The 22,735-nt window shown below is 42.1% G+C and overlaps 1 long non-coding RNA gene across 2 annotated transcripts in view; it reads left to right on the top strand.

The window, feature by feature from the left end:
* Positions 1 to 16,086, top strand: part of LOC105604921 (uncharacterized) — a 71,619-nt gene extending 55,533 nt beyond the window's left edge. The window contains exons 2-5 of one of the 2 annotated variants that reach the window (XR_009598574.1): positions 8,486 to 8,668; positions 10,064 to 10,654; positions 11,893 to 12,635; positions 13,142 to 16,086. This is a non-coding gene — a long non-coding RNA (uncharacterized LOC105604921). Of the gene's footprint in view, positions 1 to 8,485; positions 8,669 to 10,063; positions 12,636 to 13,141 lie in introns of both variants that reach the window. The other variant, XR_009598575.1, reaches the window with a different exon arrangement.
* Positions 16,087 to 22,735: the final 6,649 nt, after the last annotated feature.

Here is a 22,735-nt window from a genome sequence, read left to right as displayed (position 1 = left end):
GATGAGGTGCTGGTGAGGAGGTGCAGGACTGGAACGCTGGTGCACTGTTGGTGGGAAGGTGAAGTGGTGCAGTCACGATGGAAAACCACATGGAGGCTCCTCAGAAAAGTTAGATATAGAATTGCTGTTTGATCCAGCAACATAGACTTCCCTTTGATCTAGTAGATACCCCCAAAATTGAAAGTAGGGGTTCAACATTTCTCCAAAGAAGACATACCGATGGCTAACAAACACATGAAAAGATGCTCAACATCACTCATTATTAGAGAAATGCAAATCAAAACCACAATGAGGTACCACTTCACACCAGTCAGAATGGCTGCGATCCAAAAATCTGCAAGCAATAAATGCTGGAGGGGGTGTGGAGAAAAGGGAACCCTCCTACACTGTTGGTGGGAATGCAAACTAGTACAGCCACTATGGAGAACAGTGTGGAGATTCCTTAAAAATTGCAAATAGAACTACCTTATGACCCAGCAATCCCACTGCTGGGCATACACACCGAGGAAACCAGAATGGAAAGAGACGCGTGTACCCCAGTGTTCATCACAGCACTGTTTATAATAGCCAGGACATGGAAGCAACCTAGATGTCCATCAGCAGATGAATGGATAAGAAAGCTGTGGTACATATGCACAATGGAGTATTACTCAGCAGTTAAAAAGAATTCATTTGAATCAGTTCTGATGAGATGGATGAAACTGGAGCCGATTATACAGAGTGAAGTAAGCCAGAAAGAAAAACACCAATACAGTATACTAACACATATATATGGAATTTAGGAAGATGGCAATGACGACCCTGTATGCAAGACAGGGAAAGAGACACAGATGTGTATAACGGTCTTTTGGACTCAGAGGGAGAGGGAGAGGGTGGGATGATTTGGGAGAATGACATTCTAACATGTATACTATCATGTGAATTGAATCGCCAGTCTATGTCTGACGCTGGATGCAGCATGCTTGGGGCTGGTGCATGGGGATGACCCAGAAAGATGTTATGGGGAGGGAGGTGGGAGGGGGGTTCATGTTTGGGAATGCATGTAAGAATTAAAGATTTTAAAATTTAAAAAATAAAAAACTAAAATAAAAAAAATAGAAAATTAAAAGTTAAAAAAAAAAAAAGAAAGTAGGGGTTCAAAGAGATCCTTGTACACTCGTGTTTATAGCAGCATTGTTCACACTAGCCAAGAGGTGGAAGCAACTCAGATGTCTATGGACAGATGGACGGATAAGCAAAGTGTGAAAAAAAGTCACTCGCTTTTTCATTATAACACCCCCAGGCATCTTTTTTGCTTTTTTCCCCCCTAAACCTGTACCTTCCCCCATACACTTAAAATGTGAGAGAGAATCTGTAAATCTCTTTAGATACTATATGTGTATCTGTGCTTTTACACATGAAAAAAGTAAGATGAGATGTCACTTAAACAAGAAAAATGTATAGCCCCCCTCGTAACAAGAAATCCAGAGGTAGATGATTCAGGCTTGGTTAATCCTTTATTCTACTGTAAACTTATATGATCTTTTAACTAATCGTCTTTTTTTTTTTTCTTCAAAGCTTTTGTTTTTTAAATTTACAGAAAAATTAAACTGAAAGTACAGAGGGTTCCCATTTACTTCCTCACCTATTTCCCCTATTACTTCTAGTTGCCCCTATTACTAACATCTTGCAATTAGTGTACATTTCTTATAATTGATGCACCAACATTAATTCATTACTAGTAACTAAAGTGGGGCTTCCCTCATATCTCAGTTGGTAAAGTATCTGCCTGCAGTGAAGGAGACCTGGGTTCAATTCCTGGGTCGGGAAGGTCCCTGGGAGAAGGAAATGGTAACTAAAGCGGGCTTCCCTGGTAGCTCAGATGGTAAAGAATCTGACAGCAATGCAGGAGACCTGGGTTCAGTCCCTGGGTTGGGAAGATCCCCTAGGAAAGGAAATGGCAACCCACTCCCGTATTCTTGCCTAGAGAATCCGACAGAGGAGCCTGCCAGGCTACATACAGTCCATGGGATTGCAAAGAGTCGGACACAACTGGGTGAATAACAAGCACACACACACAGAGTAACTAAAGCACATCGTTTACATTAGGGTTCCTACCTGGTATTGTAGAGTCTTTAGATCTTGAAATACGTGTATAATGACTTGTGTCCTTTATTAGAGAATCATATCGAATACATTCACTGACCTAAAAATGGCCCGTGCTTCACACCTTTATTACTTCCTCCCCCCAAATCCCAAGCAACCAGCTTTTTACTGTCTCAATATTTTTGCCTTTTCCAGAATGTCATACATAGTCATATAGTATGTAGCTTTTTTCGGATTGACTTCTTAATAGCAAACCTTTACACTTAATCCGTGTCTTTTTTTTTTTATATAGCTTTTTTAAAAATGTATTTGTTTACTTTTCATTTAAATGGCTGCCCCAGATCTCATGGCATGAGGGACCATTATTAGTGGCATGTGGGATCTTAAGCTGCGGCAAGCAGGACTGTTTTTAGTGGTGCCACGTGAACTCTAGGTTGCAGCCTGTGGGATCTCGTTCCCCAACCAGAGATCAAACCAGGGGCCCCTGCACTGGGAGCTTGGAGTCTTAGCCACTGGACCATCAGAGAAGTCCCTCTCTGCCTAATAGCTCATTTCTTTTTATCATTGAGTAATATTCCACTGTCTGAATGTACTATAATTTGTTTATTCATTCATGTACTGGGTTGCTTCCAGGTTTTGGCAATTATGAACAAAACTGCTATAAACACTCATATGCAGGTTCTCATATGGACTTAAGTTTTTTAATTACTTGGGTAAACTCTATTTCTGGATCATGTGTTTACTTTTGTAAGAAACTCCAGCTGTCTTCCAAAGTGGCTGTGTGGCACTGCATTCCCACCAGCAATGAGTGAGAATTCTTAGTGCTCCATATCCTCACCAGTGTTTGGGTTGTCAGTGTTTTGTATATTAGCCTTTCTAACAGGTATGTAATAGGATCTCATTATTGTTTTAATTTGCAGTTCCCAATGGGGACTCAAAGAGTCGGACATGACTGAGCGGCTGAACTGAACTGAACTGAACTGAACTGAAGGACATATGATGTAGAACATATCTTCATATGCTTTTTTGCCATCTGTACTTTCTCTCTTAAGGTGTTAGTTCAGATCTTCCTGTTGAGTTTTGAGTTCTTTGTATATTTTGGATAACTATCCTTTATCAGGACTTCCCTGGTGACTCAGACGGTAAAGCGTCTGCCTACAATGCGGGAGACCCGGGTTCAATCCCTGGGTTGGGAAGATCTCCTAGAGAAGGAAATGGCACCCCACTCCAGTACTCTTGCCTGGAAAATCCCATGGACAGAGGAGCCTGGTAGGCTATAGTCCCTGATGTCGCAAAAAGTCGGACATGACTGAGTGACTTCACTTTCCTTTTCCATCCTTTATCAGAGATGTCTTTTGCAAGTATTTTCTCCCAGTATGTAGCTTGTCATTTCATTCTCTTAATAGTAACTTTCACAGAACAGGAGTTTTTTTTTAATGTTCAACTTATTACTTTAAAAAATTATTTTTACTGAACTATAGTTGGTTTGAAATATGTTGGTTTCAGATGTTGCTGTTGTTTAGTCACCAAGTCATGTCCAACTCTTTTGTGACCTCATGGACTATACTATACACATATTCTTTTTCAGATTCTTTTCCCTTATAAGTTATTACAAAATATTGAGCATAGTTCCCTGTGCTCAATATAGTAAGTCCTTGTTGGTTATCTATTTTATATATATTAGTGTGTATATGTTAATCCCAAATTCCTAATTTATCCCTCCCCCACTTCACCTTTGGTAACCATAAATCTGCTTTCTATACCAACTTGTCATTTCTTTCTTTCAAGGATAATATTTTTGGTGTTGTATTTAAAAGCTCATCACCAAATCCAAGCTCACCTGGATTTTCTCTGTGTTAACTTCTAGGATTTTTACATTTAGGTCTATGATACATTCCATTTTCTTTCTTGATTAATAATATTCACAGTTTCCCATTTCAATTACTGCTTTGGTGACTATTTCCCATTTGCACTATAAATTGCACTATGAAAATTTCTTTCCTCTTACTTTCTATTCCATTATGTTTTCCTGCTTCCTTTCCATGGTATTTCTTCTATAATAATCCCGTATGGTTTGGACTCTTGCAATAACTTCTGTAATCAGGAGCATATTATGCAATTAGTGAGTTGTCAAAGATCTCTCATTTACAAATGGGAAATAATTCAAACCTTAAAGGAAACTAACTTCGTACAGATCTAACTCAATATGTATCACCCAACCCAAGTGAAAGGGCATAGCCGAAAAGCTGTGAAGATTCATAAAGGGTCCCTCGAATGGAACGTTCAAAGAAAGCATGGTGTTCTAAAGGAGCTTGAGTTGGGATCATGCAATTCATGAAGCTGCACTCGCCCTTTGCAGCCTAACATACGTGGTGACAGGTGGAGAAACTACAAATAGCCTTGGCCTAAGAATGGAAAAAATGATAAGCCGAGGCCAAGACTTTCAAAGTAACTGAATGATAGGAATGCAAGGAGCAGACATGAGGATACAGAAGAGGGTATTACAGGCCTCCCAAAGAACCTTAGACTAGGAGAGAAAACTCCTAACTCACTTCTGTGCCGGTGGCGAGATCCATGAGTCCACACAGCATGAACCACAAATACCAGCTTCTTCAAAACAACCCAGGCTTCCATCAGTCCTTGTCAGGACACCAAACTGAGCCACCCTGAGCTGCACACTTCCTGGGGACTTTGGGCTCCATTGATTGGTGTTGGGTTTGGGTGCTGGTAGAGAGTGGCTAGCCGGTTAGCTCACCTGTATCGCATTACCTGTAGGCCAAGTAGAGATCCCTGGGCAGGGCATTTAGGAATTCTGGGTTTGAATTCCAGCTCTGCTTGTGGGCTCACTGAACAATTTCGGCATTTTGATTTCCTCATCTTTAAAACTGGGATATGAGCTGGCTTGGCTGGGAAGATGACCATGAGTGATGAACCATAGACCATTTGGTGCTCTAAAAATTGTTCAGCAGATGAGTAGAGAGTTAACCATGAACTCTAGGCCTCACTCGGCTTCACCCCACCCTTAATTTTCTTGTATATAAGATAGGCCTCATGATCCCTGAGATTACTTCTATTCCAAAATTCATCATTTTGGGACTTCTCTGGAGGTCCAGTGATTAAGACTCCGTGCTTCCAGTGCAGAGGGCATGAATTTGATCCCTAGTCAGGGAACTAACATCCCACAGAATACAATCCAAAAATAAAAATGAATTTTAAAAAAGGAAGATAACAATTAAAAAAGGAAGATAAAACCCTCCAAATCCATTATTTTATCTATTTTTACATGGTATTTCATTTTATTATTATTTTTATTTTTTATCAAAGTATAGTTGATACACAATATTATGTAAGTTGTAGTGTATAACAGTGATTTATAATTTTTTAAAGTTATGTTCCATTTATAATTATTATAAAATATTGGCCATATTTCCTGTGTTGTACCATATATCCTCATAGCTTATTTATTTTATGTATAATAGTTTGTGCCTCTCGATCCCTCACCCCTGTCTTTGACCCTCCCCACTTTCTTCTCCTGACGGATAACCACTAGTTTGTTCTCAATATCTGTGAGTTTCTTTTCTGCTATATTCACTAGTTTGTTGCATTTTCTGGAGTCCACATATAAGTGATACCATACAACATTTGTCCTTCTCCATCATTTTAAGCACCAAAATCCGTCATGTGGCAGTGGTTCTCAAACATCACCTGGAAGGCTGGTTAAAACATAGACAGGAGCCCAAGATGGGAATGTCCCACATGTTCCCCTAGGTCTCTGTGGCTGTTTTCCAGGGACCTTGCCCCCAAGAACACTAGTTTGTGGCTGTTGAGAAAACTAGTCAAAGGAAAGTCGCCGAGAAAGCTCTTCCTGGGCACACAACCCGTGCAGTACCCCAGGCTCTCCCCCTCCCCTCAGAAGGTTCTTGTGCTTGGCTTCATGCTCTGCTGTCTCCACTGGAAAGTCTTCAGTTTTCAACAAGAGGCCTTGCATTTTCATTTTGCATTGGGCTCCATAAATTACGTAGCTGGTCCTGTTCCAAGTTTTGGTTTTACAAATAAATTTTGGGTCGTGAACATGTGTCATTTGGAAAAGGCATCTTAAAAACCACTAAGAACCTTTCAGCTGTTTCTACACCCCAAGAAACAGGCTTACTGAGAAATTGTTCTTTTAGTTACACGTGTTTTGCCAATCTGCTCATCCACTCAGCAGAGGCTGGTATGCAGAACTGGGCAAGCACTTGTTAAAATAGGGCAGGGTGAGGTCCATCTCATCCTCCCACTTCTTTTGCTCCTTTCTGTCCTCTGTACACCAGGTCGTCTGGGTTTTCCTCACTGCCCTAGGCAGGAAAGCCTTTAATAGGTTGTAGCAGGAAAGTCAGGGCTTCCCTGGTGGCTCAGATGGTAAAGAATCTGCCTGCAATATAGGAGACCGGGTTCGATCCCTGAGTCGGGAAGATCCTCTGGAGAAGGGAATGGCTACCCACCCAGGTATTCTTGCCTGGAGAATTCCATAGACAGAGGAGCCTGGCGGGCTATATAGTCCATGGGGTTGCAAGGAGTCGGACATGATTGAGCGACTAAGCACACACACACAGCAGGAGTGTCAGTGTTTCAGAGACGAATACTTCTGATCTTTTTTGAATAACACAGATTTGAACTGCCTGGGTCACTCATAAGGAAAACAGGAAACCTATCAAATCATGAGTTTTAATTTATTTGCTATCTGTTTACTCATTTTGTCTTTGATCAACCCAAGTTCTTAAGAAAAGTATGGAAAAAAATAATTTGAAGTTGAGAAAATCCTATCCATCAGATCATCATTTTCTGAAATCTGAGAAACAGTTACCATTCTTTGAATTTAGCAGCAGAATGCTTGAGTTCAGCATTGGAGCAAGAGGGTTTTTGCAGCAGCATAGACGGCGATCCACCTCAGAATGTGGGCCCGACGGGATATTTGTGGGGCACGTAAGACATTTTCCAGAAGAGTTGGCAGAGTTAGTCCCTCAGGAGTGTTCAACTCTTTGCGACCCCATGGACTGTAGCCCCACCCTCCCCTGCCCCCGACATGCTCCTCTGTCCACAGAATTCTCCGGATAAGAATGCTGGAGTGGGTAGCCATTCCGTTCTCCAGGGCATTTCCCCACCCAGGGATCAAACCTGGGTCTCCTGCATCGCAAGCAGGTTCTTTATCATTTGAGCCATCAGGGAAGCCCATTTTCCAGGAGACCAAAAATAGCAGCCAGAATCAAAATTCAGTCAAACTTATTCATAAGAGGATTAGCATTTGTATCAGTATGCCAGTGCCTAGGATAAGATTATCATCCAAACCAACAAGATACTACTTAGGTTCCAGCAAAGAGTTGGCTTTTATTCTGCCAAGGTTAATTGAACGAACATACCCCTCACCTCTGAAACTTTACGCTTTTCAGAAGGTCTCTAAGCACGCTGAACACTAATATAACATTGCTTGTACCAAAAATATACATATTCCAGGAGGGGAAATCTGGCTACAAGAGTCAATTCTGAATCCTCCCATCCTGTAAGTTTTGTAAGTCTGAACTGAGTGCATTTCTCACACTAAGGGTTCCAGGGCTCAACCAGGTACCCAACTTGAAGGCAGCCCTCTACATTAGGAGGGTAAAATGGCCTTCACCACTGCCAACGCAGGAGACACGAGAGAGGCGGATTCAGTCCCTGGGTCAGGAAGAACCCCTGAAGGAGGAAATGGCAACTTACTCCAGTATTCTTGCCTGGAAAATCCCATGGACAGAGGAACCTGGCAGGCTGCAGTCCATAGGGTTGCAAAGAGCTGGACACAACTGAGCCACTGAGCACACACGCATGACACACTGCCAAACAGATAATTCTCACAAATTGTGCCTATTGCTGAAAGGGCCACACTAAATTCAGATCAAGGCAATATCTACTATTTTCAGAGGAATTAAAACAAGAATCTAAGTTCTCAAATCACATTGCTTGGGTGGATCACATCTTAACTGACTGCTTAGGGACTAAATAAAATTTTAATTCCTTATTCCCTTTGATACCAACGATAATTGACATCCAAAAACACATCTTCCTTGTACCACTCATTATAATAATGTTTTAAAATATCAGAGATCTACATTGCTGTCTCATTGTGTCACCTACTGATTTTATACCATGCTTACATTCAGACCCATGGGGTTAGGTCAGGCTACTTGAAGAACACGAGTTTGTTCTGGGTCACCTCTGTGCCAACCAGCTTCTGCCTTTGTCTTCATCGGCTAAGCCAAGAGAAGAACATCAGTGCTTTGCATACAGCTTTTCAAGAAATGATTCACTGCTGGACTTACAATGAAGATTGCAACTCTTTATTTTCATGTGAAAGAGCTACTAATGAATGTTCTTGTTTTGTTTTCAGAAAAAAAAAAAAAATCCAAAAAAACCTGGCAGTGACATGGAGAAAGGAAAGGAAAGGGAAAAAGAAGCTAGATAAAACGCAGCACGAAGGATGCTTCTGAGCCGTGATCACCATCCACAGTCACTTATTCCTAGGGTGACCAGAAAGTTTGCCTTCCAAACTGGAATACATCTGAAAGTAGAGGTAAGTAGCCTTGTAGATTAGGAACTGGCCTTTTTTTTCCTCTAAGTCTGAAATGTACAATAGTAGTTAAGCTGTTCAGGAAATGCATGTTGATTGGTTGATCCCAATATCGGAACCTAAGCGATTAAAGCTTATAAAGCACGTTCTATGGGCCAACACGATGAGGAATGCTCTCGTTATGTCACCTCATTTCATCCAGGGATGAAAAGCAGATTAGAAAGAGGAAATGTTCAAGTTGCATAGTCATGCATTCATATATATTTCAGTAGTGCACTTTTTTATAATTGTATAATTCCATTTTTACTAATTCTAAAAATACAGGAATACTATTATTAATTTTATACATGTGATTATACATATTATAATTAAATATTTTCTAATTAAATGTAGAAGCCAAATGATCTAGGAAATTATATTTATAATTACATACTGATTGTGAATATATATATAGCATATTACCATATATTACTAGTTATACTTAAAATATTGTTTTACTGTGCTAGATGCAATCATTTCTGCTTCTGCTTGTTGCTTCCTCTTTCCCTTTCCTTCTTCTTACTCTTTTTCTTCTCTTCCTCCTCCTTGCCTTCCTCCTTCTCCTTCATTGCTATCTTTAACCACAACAAAATAAATATTCAAGTTCCATTTTTCCTGTTCCTTATGATAATCATTATGGATAAAAGAATATTCCCTTAGGCTTGAGAATTAGCTTTTATTCTGTCTTTTCTATTGTTAACCTAAAAGAAACCCCTCAAACTTCTTTCTTTGTCCAGTTATTTTTTTTCTTTCTATAATATTTCCTTTTTCCAATACCAAGTTACATGGAAACATCAATTCTATCTAGTGCCTAGGTAAATCTCAGCTTTGAATTTGAGGAGGAACTGAAGAACCCTGAAAGCTGGTACTTGTGTGATGTGAGATTCAGGAAACCTTTGCCATCTCTTTCTGTACCACCAATTTCTTTTTATTAAAGGGTAATTGCTTTACAATGTTGTGTTAGTTCCTGCTCTACAGTGATTTTGAATCAGTCATATGTATATATATATATATCCCCTTCATCTTGACCTTCCCTCCCAACCCCCTCCAGCCCACCCCTCTAGGTCATCACAGAGCATACAGCCAAACCCCCTGTGCTGTATAGCAGCTTCCCACTAGCTATCCATTGTATTTATGTCAATGTTACCCTCTCAATTCATTTCACCCTCTCCATTCATTCTATCCTCTCCCCTCCACTGTGTCTACAAGTCTATTCTCTATGTCTGCATCTTGTATCACCAAATTTTTATGTGGTTGGGCTGTGGAGATCATAAGGCTAGCATCCTGTGTTAGATTCCCAGGTAAGCCAAGCAGGGTCATTACTTCTGTGCTTTGAATCCCAACCCACCTTCTCTCCAGCACACATAGATGGGAGAAGAAGCAAGATTGAAAGCGGAATGGATTAGCCAACTGATGAAGGGAGGTAAAAGCGCCCCAGAGGCAGCTCTCTTCTCTGAAGCCTCACTGGAATTGCTCAGGTTTGGCCTTGGAGGAAGTCCACATAAGTGAACTAGGTCTACCCTCTTCCCCTCCTTGGTTATGATGCTGGGGGAGGTGAGTCTTCGCACTTTGGGTCTCTGGGTAGCACTACATGGGAAGGGCGTCATTCCAGGGTGCTGGGTATTGGCAGGTGTGGGGCAAGGGGAGGCTGGCCCTTGAGCCCTTTCCGGGGCTCTCCCCACATGATATCTCTGGAGCCTCAGCAGCTCTGCTCTTGCCAGAGATGGAAGATAGCGCCCTCATCTTCTGCCCAGCAGCTGAGCTGTCAGCAACTTTCAAAACACACACACGCACATACTCCTGCCAGAGTCCACACTTTATTTCTGTGTTTTTGTTTGTTTGTTTTAGGCACAAAGTAATCTGTAAGTACATGCAAGAGGGAAAAAAATGAATAAACATTCAGCAACTAGGATCTGCAGCACTGCCTGCCACAGAGCATCTTAGGTGACTGTATCCTTTGCCATGCTTTGGATGCTAAGAGCAGAAAGTTTTACCAACAGCTTAAATGAGTCTGAGGTGATGAAAAGAATAATGAGGCTGCATGTCCAGAGGCCATGTATGTGGTGCCTCACAATTGCCACACAGACGCCTCAGCCCAGGCATTCCAGTCAAGAGGGAGGGCACAGGTCATGCCAGCATGTCCTTGTCTCCCGCCTGGACTTTTTGGGAGAAAGCAGATTTCTGAGAAACAGCTCTCGCCTATTTCTTGGTCTCATTGGTGAGAACTCAGATGCATGGCCTTGCTGGCTGCAAGGTAGGCCAGGAGAACAAATATCTGTTTCCTGTTTGTTTTCTTCAGTTTCTCTGTGGAACCATAAAGAGCTTTTGATTTATGTGGCTTATATCTCTCAGTATTTACCATGTGCGGTGTGCTTAATCACTTCAGTCATGTCTAACTCTTTGTGAACCCACAGACTGTAGCCCGCCAGGCTCCTCTGTCCACTGGATTCTCCAGGCAAGAATACTAAAGTGGGTTGCCATTTCCTACTCCAGCACATCTTCCTGATTGAACCTGTATCTCCTGAATCTCCTGTATTGGCAGACAAGTTCTTTACCACTAGCGCCACCCAGGAAGCCCAGTATAAGCCCAAGAATACTGGCTAGCCTAGCCCTTCTCCAGTGAATCTTCCTGACCCAGGAATCCAACCAGGGTCTCCTGCATTGCAGGTGGATTCTCTACGAGCTGAGCTACCAGGGAAGCCCAATATTTACCATAGCAGATACTAAAACTGAGAATTATTTTTAGTTATAAATTTTTTACTTGGGAACAATTTTGTATTTTCAGAAAAGTTGTAAAGAGAGTAAGTAAGGAGTTCCAATATGCCCAGTTTCCCCTGTTGTTAACATCTTAATACAATTTCATGGAACATTTGTCAAAGCTGAGAAAATGACATTGGTATAGTACTATCAAGTAAATATCTATATTTAATTTTATTAAAAAAAACTACCAAACCATTTTCCAAAGTAACTGTACTGTCATGCATTCCAACCACCAATAATGAAAATTCCTGCATTATTTGAGTAGAAGAACATGATGAAAACCAGTTATGTTGAAACATCAGTATTTTAACTACTTTGAAATTACAAAAAATTAAGTAAAAGGAAGTGTCTTAAAATTGCTAAGCCATTCATTACAAATGACAAAACAGAAATTCTGTGGTATGTCCTTACACTGGAATATTATACAGCCTTATAAAGGCATGAAGTTCTGATGCAGCATAGATGAATCTTGGAAATATGAAGTGATGGGAGCCAGCCACAAGAGGACAAATACTGTACGATTCCACTTGTATGAGGTACCTGGTGTAGTCAAATTTATAGAAACAAAGTAGGATAGTGGTTCCCAGGGCCTGGGAGAGAGGGCTAATGAGGCATTAATGTTTAGTAGAGTTTAGTTTGGGATGGTGAAAAAGTTCTGAATATGGATAGTGGTGATGGTTGTACAATAATATGAATGTACTTAATGCCACTGAGCTGTACATTTAAAACAGTTAAAATGTTAAATTGTGATGTATATTTGATCACAATAATAATTTTAAAAAGAAAAAAACAAATTTTAAGAATATTTATTACTTCATTTAAAAATAGCAATAACAAACCCATAATATTGGTTTCACACAAAGAATATATTTTTATGAAACATAACTGTATTTTGAAAAAATATAGTGAATGCAGTAGCATTGTTTAGCTTTTTTTTTTTTTGCACATCTTTATTGTGTCTCTGTTTGTTTAGGTTGTAAAGTTGACTTTTGTCATTTTAAGGATTTTTTTGAGGTGGATGATTATCAGAGTCTTTATTGAATTTGTTATAATAGTGCTTCTGTCTTGTGTTTTGCTCTTTTGGCCATGAGGCATGTGGGGATCAAACCTGTACCCCTTGCATTGGAAGACAAAGTCTCAACCACTGGACTGCCGGGGAGGCCCCTATATGGTATGTTCATAGAAGATAGCTAGATTCTCCTATCAGCTCCAGCAATCTGTTCCATTATCACGTGTCATATAACACTGGGAGAATTTGACTATACACTTGTGAGAGGATGGGAGTAGCAAAACCAAGTTCTTTGTGTTGGAAAAATAGTTCCAATCTCACAGATCCCCTGAAAGGGTCTCAGGACTGCTTTGAGAACCAGAGTGGCATAGACATGGTCATTAGTTTGGAGCTCATCAAGGGGTGTCTGCCAAGGTCTCATGTTCCAATCTGGGGCTTTATCTTTTATTTGCATAAGTAAATGGCCAATATAAGTGTTAACCTCAGAAGGAACAGTCATCCCCACAATTATGTAAAATTCTTCGTGCCTTACCAAGCAGAAAACAACCAGCAGCTTTGAAAATGCAGGCTCATTTTTGTTTCCCTAATATGCCTTTGGGTTTCAAAAGTCATAAGATCTTTCCCATCACAGCTCAGATAAATAATGCCTGTGTTTCCCCTCTTTCCAGGCATCTCTGCAAGAAGGACACTTCCCTCGAAAGCTCAATCTGAGTCAGGGAAGTGGAAGGATGTATCTGCCTCCACCGTCAGTCTTTTGCTTCAGACTGTGCAACCATCCCTGTTCTACAGGGCTTATGGAAGACGTGATTGATGACATGCAAATTTACACTTGAGATCTTCTGCTGAAGATCTTCCCCTCCAAGGATCAAACCTAACTACTCAGCCAACTGTTGTCAATGTTTGATTAAATGCGCTCTGTTCTCTATATGCTCTGTGTGAAAAAGTTCACATGGAAGTATTGGCAGGGGAGGCTTGTGTCATCTTCCCTAAGTGCTTCAGAGGTTAACTCTGAGATGTCAGGAGCACTGTGGGCAAATTGCAGAAGCCAGAGAGGGCCTCTGTCAGCATCCGAGATCTGTGCCAGCGGTTTTCTGAAGAGGCCCTGGGGTTTGCAGGTAGAGCACCGAATCACCTGGGGGCTTTCTCAGACTACACTCGCCAGTTGCTTCCCCCAAACCCCGAGAGATGGATCTCGCCTCGCCACCAGCCTGTTTAAAATCGCTGATCTGGGTTGTTAGGAAAGAGCTTCATTAAACTTAAATTTAGCATGTGAGGCTGTGGATAACCCCATCTCTGTTTCGGAGAAACAACTGTTTACTATTCTAACACTCTGGAAACCTGGCAAGCCGCTATGGGAGGGCTGGCAACCCTGAGCTCCCGAGGCTTCTGTGCAGCTGCTCTGTAAGGGACCCCTGCCCCAAGGGCTCCCACCTGCCCAGCTTGGTGTTCAAATTAGGAGGGGGTACATGACCAAGAACTTTGCAGGACCCAGAAGGGCAGCCGGAACCTATTTTTGATGATCCTGAGGATTATTAAGAAAGGAAATTCCACAAAGTCCTTGTAACTCTCAGAAAGGATTTTGTTCCACTGCTTGCTTGCTTTGTCTTCCAATTCTATTTCTGGATTTCCCTCTTTACGTTTCTAGGTCTGGAACTGAATAGCAATGAAGTAAAAGTGATCATCCTAAAGAGATATTCCTGAGTGAAAAAATGGGTTACTGAGAATCCCTGCCCCCACCTATGTGATGGTGGTCTTGGTGGACTTGTGGGAGGTTTTGAAGGACAACTGGAGCCCTGGGAATTCGGAGGGGGATTTTTACTCTATTGTCACTTACTCTAGGGGAAAGGCGATGTGGGTTACAGCTACCCAGGTAGTGGGGCTGAGTTAATTGCTGCACACTGAGAAACTGCCTTGCTCACACTTGCTTTCTGTATTTATTTTATTGAAGTATAGTTGATTTACAATGTTGAATCACTTAGCAAAATGATTCAGATATATATTACATATATATATGAAACATAACCATATACTTCCATTGTATTTTATTATAAGGTATTGAATATAGTTCCCTGTGTTATACAGTAGGACCTTGTTATCTGTTTTATATATAGTAGCGTGTATCTGCTAATTCCAAACTCCTAATTGTCCCTACCCTCCTTCCCCTTTGCTAACCCCAAGTTTGTACTCTGTGTCTCACACTTTCCTCTAGAAACATCTATTGCAGGAAAAGCCTTCTGGTTAGATCCTCATCTTCTAAATCACACACACGGTACGTGACCCTGGGTGTTGGGAGTGGGGACGCTGGACCGTAGAGTCGAAACAGCCCCAGGATCCACAAGTGACGTGATAGACAAGCCGCGTGATCTCGAGGCAGCTAAAATGAGACTCCAGACGCCGGAGGGAATGGAAAGTGATGACGCCAGACACCCGAACAGCATCGTAACCTCAGAGGATGTTCACAGCCAGGACTCTGTAAGCTGAATGGACTGGAACTAAGTGCGTAAGACAGCCTTGTGGACAGAGAATGTAATGACGTTGCCTTTTATTTCCTGTTTGAAGTGTCCTGTCGAGCGAGCCTACTGATTACGGAGAAGATAAAGCAAAGCTTAAATTCATCACTATTTGATGTTGGAAATGCATCCTGGAAGAGGATAGAGTTTACACACTTGAAGGCTATGTTTAGCCAGACTTGTCCAAAGCCATCTTTTCTGCAGTTATCTTTATTTTTGCCCAGCAGACCATAAAGCAGGCAGTGAATACCTAATTAGTCCTTACAATGGACTATTCTCCCCAGAATTCTGGAAGCCAGGGCAAGATTTCAGAACCTTCTTTTTAAAAGATGTTAGTTGCTGTTATAACAAAAATAACAGCAGTGAACTAACAGTGAAAATACACATTTATATATAGAATATATATATATACACTCCTTGTATAATTTAGTGAATGATACCTTTTATTTTTGAGATTTTTGCTCTTTTCTCATCTTTTTAAAACCATTTTAAAGATGGAAATATGGTTAATTTACAGTGTTATGTTAGTTTTATGTACACAGCAAAGTGATTCAGTTTATATATGTATATAACATGCCTGCTCAGTTGCTTCCGTCATGTCCAACTGTTTGCAATCCCATGGACTGTAAGCCTACCAAACTCCTCTGTCTATGGGATTCTCCAGGCAAGAATACTGGAATGGGTTGCCATGCCCTCCTCCAGGGGATCTTCCCGACCCAAGGAGCAAACCTGTGTCTCCCGACTCTCTTGCATTGGCAGGAGGATTCTTTACCACTGGGCCACCTGGGAAGCCCTCGGAGTTCTTATACTTTGATTTTGAAATATACGTACGTGTTATAGTTACCTAAATACTGTTCATTTATAGGCTTTCAATAATTAAACTGACTCCATTTAAATGTAAACAGTTACTTCTAATAGTAATAGAATGAAGTCTAAGTGGAGAAGGCAAGTTTTGCAACCTGAAATCTTTTTATATATTGTTATAGAAAAACAGTGCATAGAATTGGAACCATTCTAGGAGTTTGGGGAAAGGCTTAAAAGCAAATTCAAAATATGTCCTTTAACCTTCTTAATTAAAAACCAAAACAAAACAAGCAATCTGACCATCAGATGACTAGCATGCTTTTCTTTAATCTACAGCCTCTTGGTCTTACCCTAGGGGAGCCATTCTTTCCACTGAAGGCCAATGCAAATCCTGTAGGAGTCCATCAAGGAGTTCTTGGCACGAACCTCAGAAGCCACTGCTGTAGAACCACTGAGCCAAGCCCTGTGGCTTCCCTTCTGCTCGGAGGCTCTGGGCCTGGGCAGCCCCTCCCTGACTTCAGGACATTGATCTACACAGGCTGCTTGCACCTGCCCCTCCCCAACACCCCAACTGGGCAATTCCAGAGATTCCCTGTCCCTCTGCTTCGTAACAGTCAAGGTACCCGCACGCTCCTGCGAACACACACACACTTTGCCTGTCTCTGCTGGGTTCCTTTGCCACTGCAGAATCATCGCCGCATCACACCATGTCTGAGTTTAGCCAATACTGTCTTCCACATGACAACCCCCCTCGCCCCCTCCTCTCTCGTTTCTACAGTGAGTATCTGTTGAAAATAGGAGCTTTGCTGGAGAAAAGATAGAGAGGGGGCAGCATAGAAATAGAGTCCCTTTCCACCTTAGCCTCCTCGCCAGGTGCCCTCCCCAACACTAGTCCCTGGTATCGACAACGCAGAGACTCACCTTGTCACCTATGTCCTGCTTCTGCACCTCTTTCCTGCCCTACCACCTTGCTCCCTCCACATGTCTGTGATGAGAAGAGTGAGAGGAAGATGGGAAAAGATAGACCCAAAGAGGCTGGGGCCCAATGCTGTCCCTCATTGCCCCTGACCCACTCGCTGTGTCATACCATTACTCACCACCCAGAGGGGCCTCTACCCTCCAGCCCTGCCCAGTCCACCCCCAGCCCCTCTCTGTTCCCACATCTCCTGCCCAAGTCCCTTCCTCTTTAGAATCTCCAATCCTTACTCCCCACTTCTTCCCAGCCTCCAAGGCTCAGTAACTTCTGACCTCGGCCATGGGATCCTTGCTAGTAGTGTAGACCCAGGAGGTTCTTAATCATTTCTAGGACTACAAGTGGTAGTAAGGTAAGTTCTTGACATCCAGAGTTAGGTCTCTGTCAGAGTAGGATTTGCTCTCATCTCCCCAATACCTACAGAACAAAGTACAGATTATGGTCCTCAGGCTTTTTATAACCTAGCCCTGCCCCTCTCTCCAGCCCTACCTACCTGCCGCCCACCCTCTTTCCTATACCCTCCCCATATCAAGCCAACATAACACCTACCTTTTCCTTCACGTGTGCTTAGTTGCTCAGTTGTGTTTAACTCTTTCGATCCCATGGACTGTAGCCCACCAGGCTCCTCTGTCAATGGGGATTCTCAAGGCATGAATGCTGGAGTGGGTTGCCATGCCCTCCTCCAGGGGATCTTCCCAACCTAGGTATCAAACCCACATCTACCATGTTGCAGGCGGATTCTTTACCATCTGAGCCACCAGGGAAGCCCAAGAATACTGGAGTGGGTAGCCTATCCCTTCTCCTGGGGGATCTTCCCAATCCAGGAATTGAACTGGGATCTCACATTGCAGGCGGATTCTTTACCAGCTGAGCTACCCGGGAAGCCTATTATCCTTCATACTTCTTTCTTTTATTTTTCCTTTTGGCTGGGCTGGGTCTTCGTTGCCATGGACAGGCTGTTTGTTTCTGAGCATGGGCTCAGTAGCTGCAGTGTGGGAGCTTAGCTGCTTCACAGCATGTGGGATCTTAGTTCCCCCACCAGGGGTCAAATCCACGTTCCCTGCATTGGAAGGTGGATTCTTAACCACTGGGCCTCCAGGGAAGTCCCCACACTCTTTCTTTTGTATGAAATGTTGCCTTTCAGCTCCTAACCATTTGCTATTCCTTCTTCAAGGAACAACTGAAATGTCCTGTCTGTAGTTCTTTATGACCTGCTTCGCCAGGCAGAATTCATGGTTCCCTAACCTGGATTTGCATCCCTCTCCTCATGCACACTTCTATTAGAGTGTTAATCACATTGTGTTCAAGGTTTTGTCTATGTTCTGCCCTCCTCCAGGCACCGCATGCAGCCAGGGGGAACGTTTGGGAGGTCAAGGAACATATCTGATCTATCTTCAAGTCCCAGGGAACTAGTGTGTGATAAACTAATGTGTGTTTGATGAGTGGAGTCAAATATATGATACACCTTTGACTTATCATGTAAGAGGATAATGTTATATGCAAGATGATAACCTTGACCTTGGACTTCCAGCCTCTGGAACTGTCAGAAGAGAAATTTCTGTTGTTTAAGCCCCCAGTCTGTGGTATTTTGTGAAGAAAGACCAAGCTGACTAGCACAGAGAGTGATACCAGAGGAAGTCAGAACAGCAGGCGGAGGAAGAGATCTTTTAGGACCTTGTACACTGGGCTAAGGAATATGGAAATGTCACACTGTGTGCTGCCTAGTGCCAGGCATTTCAGTTGTCACTTTATGCACGAAAACCACCTGAACCCTTCGTGTCTTGAAGCAAACACCACCGTTTATCTGCTCCTGATTTTGCAATCTGGGCAGAGCTCCATGGGGATGACTTGACTCTGTTCCATGAGGTATTGGCTGAGGTCCCACATGCAGCTGTGCTCAGCTTGGGGCTCCCCTGAGGATAGATCACAAACATGGTTTCCTTAACTGCATGTTAGGGACTGCACACTGCAAACAACGAAGCTGAATGGCTGGGGGCTGCCTGGGCCTTCTGCTCTCCCTCTGGTTTCTCATCATTTAGTGGTATATCTTGAACTCCTTTTTAGGCAACTGGATCCCATGAGGGGGAAAGGAGAAGCCACAGTGCCTTCTAAGTGCTGGGACTGGAAATCCCAGAATGTCACTTCTGCTGCTTCTGCCAATATTCAAAGAGGCTGGAGATGCTGAAAATACAAAATAGTTTTATTTTCCAACCCAACAAGCTGGGAAATATCTCCTCTAACTTTTGCTTGAAAAGAAGACAGGTTTTTTTTTGTTTGCTTGTTTGTTTTGCTTTTTTTGGCCGTGCTGTCTGGCATATAGGATCTTAGTTTTTGACGAATCCAACCTGCATCCCCTGCAGTGGAATCATGGAGTCTTAACCACTGGACAACAAGGGAAGTGTCTTCTTCTTTTTTTAATGGTTAAGATAGTCAGTGTTATGTTATATGTTTTTTACCACAATAAAAAAGTGGTACAGCTTCTACTTTGTTCTCTTGGAATCCTTAGCTGTGTTGTGAGGAAGCCCAGACCAGCCCTAGCAGAGACATCACGTGGAGAGGTATCCCCTCTGCAACGAGGTGTCCCCTCAGTGGGCCCCACTGAGGTCCCAGCCACCAACCAGCATCAACCACCAGGGTGTGAATTAAGGCAACAGCAAGTCACCCCTGCCTTCCAGGCTTCCCAGCCCCAATATGCTGAAGCAGAGATGAGTCAACCCCCTCATTAACTATAGTCACCACGCTGTACATTACATCCCCAGGACTTATTCATTTTATAACTGGAAATTTGTGCCTCTTGACACCCTTCACCCATTTCTCCCATCCTCCCACCTTCCTACCCCATCTCTGGCAACCCTCAGTCTAGCTATGAATTCAGTTGTTTGTTTGTTTTAGATTCCACACCTAAGCAAGATCATATAATATTTGTCTTTGTCTGTCTGACTTATTTCACTAAGCACATGCCTTCAAAATTTATCCACGTTGTTGCAAATGGCAAATTTTCCTTATCTTTTTATGGCTGAATACTTTCCCATAATATTATTATGACTAATAATATAAAGTATAAAATATACTTTATACCATAAAATACACCATGTTTTTCTTTATCCACTCATCCATTAATGGATGCCTAGGTTATTTCCTTATTTTGGCCATAGTAAATAATACTCTGTTCTTGGGGATTCTCCAGGCAAGAATACTGAGTGGGTTGCCATGCCTTCCTCCAGGTATCTTCTCAACCCAGGAATCAAACCCAGGTCTCCTGCACTGCAGGTGGATTCTTTACCATCTGAGCCACCAGGGAAGCCCAAATAATGCTGCAATGAACACTGGAGTGCCTATATCTTTCTGAGTTAAGATTTTTGTTTTCTTTGGATTAATATCCAAAATAGGATTTTCTGGGTCATTCGGTAGTTCTATTTAAATTTTTGAGGCTCCTATACTGTTTGTAGCTGCACCAATTTGCATTCCAATCAATGGTGCACAAGTGTTCCATTCTCTCCACAGCCTCACCAACACTTATTTCTGCTCTTGCCAAATAATAGCCATTCTAACAGGTGTTAGGTAATATCTTATTGTGGTCTTGATTTTCATTTTCTCGATGATTAATGATGCTGAGCATCTTTTTATATATCTGTTGGCCATCTGTATGTCTTCTTTGGGAAAATGTTTATCCTGCTCATTTTTAATTGAACTGTTTAGTTTTTTGCTACTAAGTATATGAATGCTTTATGTATCTTGGATTTTCACTTTTATCAGATATCTGACTTGCAAGTATTTTTTCCTATTTGGTAGGTTGCTTTTTCATTTTGTTGATAGTTTCCTTTGCTGTGCAGAAACTTTTTAGTTTGATGATGTCTCACTTATTTATTTTTCTCTTTGTTTTTGATGTCAAATCCAAAAAATCATCACCAACACTGATGACATGGAGCTACTGATTGTGTTTTCTTCTAGGAATTTTATAATCTATGGTCTTATGTCCAGGTCTTTAAACCAGGCTTAAAGAGTTACTTTCTTGTGTATGGTATGAGAGAGTGGTCCAGTTTCATTCTTTGGTATGTGGCTGTCCAGTTTTCCAAATACTATTTCTTGAAGAGACTTCCCTTTCCCTATTGTATATTCTTGTCTCTCTTATTTTTTATTAATTAATTTATTTTAATTGCAGGCTAATTGCTTTACAATATTGTGGTGGTTTTCGCCATACATCGACATGAGTCAGCCATGACTGTACATGTGTCCCACCTTCTTGTCTCTTTTGTCGTAAATGAATTGATAATGTATGTGTAGATTCATTTTTGGGCTGTCATTTCTGTCCCACTGATTTATGTGTCTGTTTTTATGGCAATGCCATTCGATTTCCAGCCTTCCCAGTGTTAGGCATTCTAGTGGATGTATAATAAAGTCTCACTGTGGCTTTAGTTTGACTGTTACAATTGACACTAAGAACATATCCATATGTTTATTAGACATTTAGAGATTGTCGTTTTTGAAATGACTGCTAAAGACTTTTGCCCATGTTTCTGTTGGGTCATCTAGCTTTCCTTTTTGATTTGAAGTTGTTCCTTAAATGATCTGGATGGTCCATTTGTCAGATATGCATATGGTAAATATTTTCCCTCTATTCTTTGGCTTGCCTTTGAGCTTCATGGTGTTTTTTGATAAACTCGCCTGTAAAGTATCATTACTCCTAGACGGCCATTTCGGAGAAGGCAATGGCACCCCACTCCAGTACTCTAGCCTGGAAAATCCCATGGACGGAGGAGCCTGGTAGGCTGCAGTCCATGGGGTCGCTAAGAGTTGGACACGACTGAGCGACTTCACTTTCACTTTTCATTTTCATGCATTGGAGAAGGAAATGGCAACCCGCTCCAGTGTTCTTGCCTGGAGGGTCCCAGGGACGGAGGAACCTAGTGGACTGCCGTCTATGGGGTTGCACAGAGTCGGACACGACTGAAGTGACTTAGCAGCAGCAGACAGCCATTTGCTAAACTCTACTTCCCAATGGGGTCACCCCGTTTCTTCGGATTCTCTCTAATGTAACTGTTGCCTGTGCCCTGGCCTTCAGGACAGTGTCTCTTGCTGGCTGCATGGAACATCCTCAGAGTTCAGTGCACCTGCTGCTGTCCTTTTGGGGTCTGCCCCATCCCAGTGGGGTATCTGGTTCCCAGTTCTGGCATTATCCAGTCTTCTCAGACTCCCTGCAGTTAACTAGCTGTGCCCATGGTGTTCTGAAAATAAGTTCAGGATGTGCAAACAATTGACTTGTAAATGAACTTTGGAACCCATGACTCTGTCCGTTGGGAAGTCCTAGATATTCTGTTTACTTCGCCTTAGTCACTTAAGAACAAGTACTTCTAGTCAAAAGGAACTGAAATATTAAAACCATAGTCGTGGATCACCAAGACATCTCTGCAACTTAGAACTAGCCTAAAAGTCTATGGGAGAAATGGTACTATGAGAAAAAGAATCTTTTAAACCAAGTTGAGAAATTCAACAAGTAATGATTGACATGTCAGTCACTGTTCTAAATACTACAGAAATAACAAAAGGAAAAAAAACATGCACCAACCACGCATCCCCAACCAGCACTTATATTTTAGCTGGAGAGACAGCAAACAGGATAAAGGAACAAAACATCTAGCATATTAAATAAAAAGTGGTAAGGGAAAAGAGATAGGTGCATCATGAGAGAGGTCGTGGGGTGATAATTTTAGATGGAATTTGCAGGTAAGAGCCCACCTAAAGAGTGATATTTGAAGGACTTCCTTGGTGATCCAGTGGTTAAAGCTTTGCCTTCCAATCAAGGGGTGCAGGTTTGATTCCTGGTTGGAGAGCTAAGATCCTGCATACCGCAGGTCCAAAAAACCAAGGTACAAAAAGAGCAATATTGTAACAAATGCTATGTGTGCGTGTGTTAGCTGCTGAGTCCTGTCCGAATCTTTGCAACCCCATGGACTGTAGCTCGCCAGGCTCTTCTG

This window comes from Ovis aries, chromosome 25, assembly GCF_016772045.2.
Source record: "Ovis aries strain OAR_USU_Benz2616 breed Rambouillet chromosome 25, ARS-UI_Ramb_v3.0, whole genome shotgun sequence".
NCBI lineage: Eukaryota > Metazoa > Chordata > Mammalia > Artiodactyla > Bovidae > Ovis > Ovis aries.
This window is presented reverse-complemented; position numbering and strand designations above follow the sequence as displayed.